The sequence below is a fragment of the Myxine glutinosa genome, chromosome 10 (assembly GCF_964187855.1).
Source record: "Myxine glutinosa chromosome 10, kmMyxGlut1.1, whole genome shotgun sequence".
Taxonomy (NCBI): domain Eukaryota; kingdom Metazoa; phylum Chordata; class Myxini; order Myxiniformes; family Myxinidae; genus Myxine; species Myxine glutinosa.
In genome coordinates this window covers 57,715,975-57,718,844 of record NC_136270.1, presented here as the reverse complement: position 1 = coordinate 57,718,844, position 2,870 = coordinate 57,715,975, and the positions used below count along the sequence as shown (strand labels likewise).

The following is a 2,870-nucleotide window of genomic DNA, read 5'->3' as shown; positions in this document are numbered from 1 at the left end:
CCATCACCTCCCCTGCGGAACTTGCTCCCCCCACCCTTTGCAGACCCAGTCCTTGCAGATCTTCGAAGTTAATCAACGATCATGCCCATGAGGTCCCTCACGTGCTGCTGTTCTGGGGAATACATAATATTGTCAGTATCTTGTGTCTCAATTTCCTGGTCAGGGTACAGAGCGTAAAAATCCGATTCACTTGAAGCCTTTGAACTTAATACATATGAAGCAAAGAGAGGAACTTCCTTTATGTCAAAGTCTCCCTTGGGCGCCTGGTCGGCTTGCGGGTCTAGGATATCCACGTCGGGTCCCTCGACCGCCAGACCCAGCGTCGCAATCAGATCCATAGTTGGGTTTAAAGGGGGCGTGCAGCTGTCAGCTTGTAATACATAAGCAGCGTTAGCCAGTACACGCAAGGGGTTTATAGCACAAGTATCACAGTCATCACATACACCGTTACAGGCAGCAGCCAGTTCCCACATGGGATCCACACAAGTATCACAGTTGCCACAAAATTCAATGCAATTTTCTGGAGCGCCGGTCGCAACTGCCTTGTTGAAGGACCCGTTCAGGTCGACGGCCTCTGTGGTCAGAGCCATAGTTGTTGTCGGCGGCTTCTTCACTTTCCATCCTGTAAAATACTTTCTCATACAGAGGAGGACTAGAGATTTCATTAGTGCCCCCCAAATTACTACCCCGATTATCACAGCCAGTGCGGTCAATAACCACTTCACTATGGTGCCCGTCCATCCCTGGAACCAGTCAGTGAGCCAGCTAAATGTATAAGAATTTTCGCGCGCGATCCGATCGATCGTCAGGGCGTGGCTAGTTTCCCTTAGTCTCACTATTGCGGCTGACACTCCTTCAGATGGATCGGGTATGTAAGTGCAACATTTTCCCTCTATTATTCCGCATACCCCTCCTTTCTCTGCCAAGAGCATGTCCAAAGCCACCCGATTCTGCATCACCATTGTACGCATGTGAATCACCGTATCCAATAGTATGTCATGAGCCGTAGCGGTGTCGTTTGCCACCTTTTCTAGGGCCAAAGCCAATTTATCTATCCGGAAACTATCCATGACTGTGCCCGCTCCTGGGAAGAAGAAACCAAACACCTTTTCCCATAGACTCCCGTGTAGTTTAGTGGTTCCATCTTCGTTCATGACTGACCTCTTATAACGCCTGTCCAAGGACTTTGGGTCTAGCTCATCCAGTATCTCAACGTCAGGAAGGACTGAACCCAGATAACATGTGCCCCCCCAATTATTTGGTAAATAGGGGTAAGCCTTGTCGCCGCATATAAACATTGTCCCATGGGGTGGGACCAGGTGGGTGGATAAGCACTGGAGTCCCTTTACCACCCCATTAATCCTACTAACCCCCCTAGAGAATGTTATAGCCGTTATGTTGTGGTTGCGTTTATCTTGCAGTACTATTCGTAATGTAATCCCCGAGCTCCCTTGTCCCAGCTTCCCGGGGAGAGTGTAGGCGCATTCTGATTCTCCCATACGCAAGTGGCCGGAACCCTGGAGGCAGACCCTCCCTTTCTGTGGTTTGACCCAGACGGGGGCAGGCCTCTCGGCCACATGGGCAATCATTGACGGGCGATAATTAAATTGTCGATTGCAACTCTTGCCGTTGTCAACCCCTTCTCTTTCCAGCGTGGTGACTAAACATGGGGAATCGATAGGTTGTGAGCAGAGGTCATTGAGGGACAGAGGTAGCACTATCATGTGTATTCCTGTGGTGCCTGCTTGGGGAAAGTGCATGCACGACCAGCAATGTGTCCTATTTTGCATTGTTGCCACCTCCCTGGCCACTTTCCAATATGTGTTTTCCCCCCTCTTTGGGGCCTTATCCTGGGGTTGCTGTGGTGTAGTGTCTGGTGCTTGTATGGCCAACTTACAGTGCGTGGCGTGGATCCACGAAGTCTTGCCCTCGCAAAAGACTGCCGTTGGTGTAGTCAGCAACACCTGGACTGGTCCCTTCCACCTTGGTTCCAAGGCGTTCTTGCAGGTGAAGTGCTCCACGAACACCTGGTCTTTTTCCTCTGGTGGAACACCTGGTCCACAAGTCTCCTGGGAGCGCCTGGTCTACAGGTCTCCAATTCATAGATTCAATTCATTCAATTCATAGTTTCATAGAACACCTTTTCTCCAATTTCCTAATCCACTTTTTTTTCAAGTGGATCCAATTTTATCCAATATTCAATTTTTAAATTCAATCCCATTTAATCCAGTCCAATTCAAATTAAATTCAATCCTTCTCTCAGCATCCCATTACCTGTTTCCAACATCAATAAAAATAAAATTATAAAATTAATAAAAAAATCAATCATCTCAACTCTCAAATCGAATCAAAAAATAAAAATAAACGAAAATTACTTCAGCGAGAGTTTCAACTAGAATTAACACAAACAAACCACCATTAACCTCCATTACCACAAACAAACCACCATTAACCTCCATGAACCTCCCCCTATTATTTATTTATTTTCACGAATAAACAAATAATAGAAATAACCTGGTCTACTTCCAATTTCAATTCTGGTCAGTTCTGGTGTCTGGTCACACACAATGTTTTCCTCACCCACTGTGATTCGCTCACAATAGATGTCTGAAATTAAGCTACCCTACTGGGTATTCGTGAAGGGGGTCCATCTTTCCCAACCCCTTCCTTCACACCAGCCACTTCACGTTGTCCACCATACTCACTGAATTGTCATCAATTCTGAAATTCGTCTCATGAAAACACATCCCAGAGTCTAGTGTAACAGCCAGACAAACACATAGACACGCTGAAGACCCCAGGGTACCCATCAAACTAGCTTGTCCCCAGATCAACAACACAGCGAAACATGTAATTTTACTAAAATAATC

At 46.7% G+C, this 2,870-nt stretch overlaps 1 long non-coding RNA gene across 1 annotated transcript; it reads right to left on the bottom strand.

Moving 5' to 3' along the window:
- Window positions 1-2,180: 2,180 nt before the first annotated feature.
- LOC144894148 (uncharacterized) lies at window positions 2,181-2,588 on the bottom strand. The gene is made up of 2 exons (XR_013624858.1): window positions 2,454-2,588; window positions 2,181-2,423 (listed from the first exon to the last, which is right to left on the bottom strand). It is a non-coding gene; the product is annotated as an uncharacterized LOC144894148 (long non-coding RNA).
- Between the last annotated feature and the right edge of the window lie 282 nt (window positions 2,589-2,870).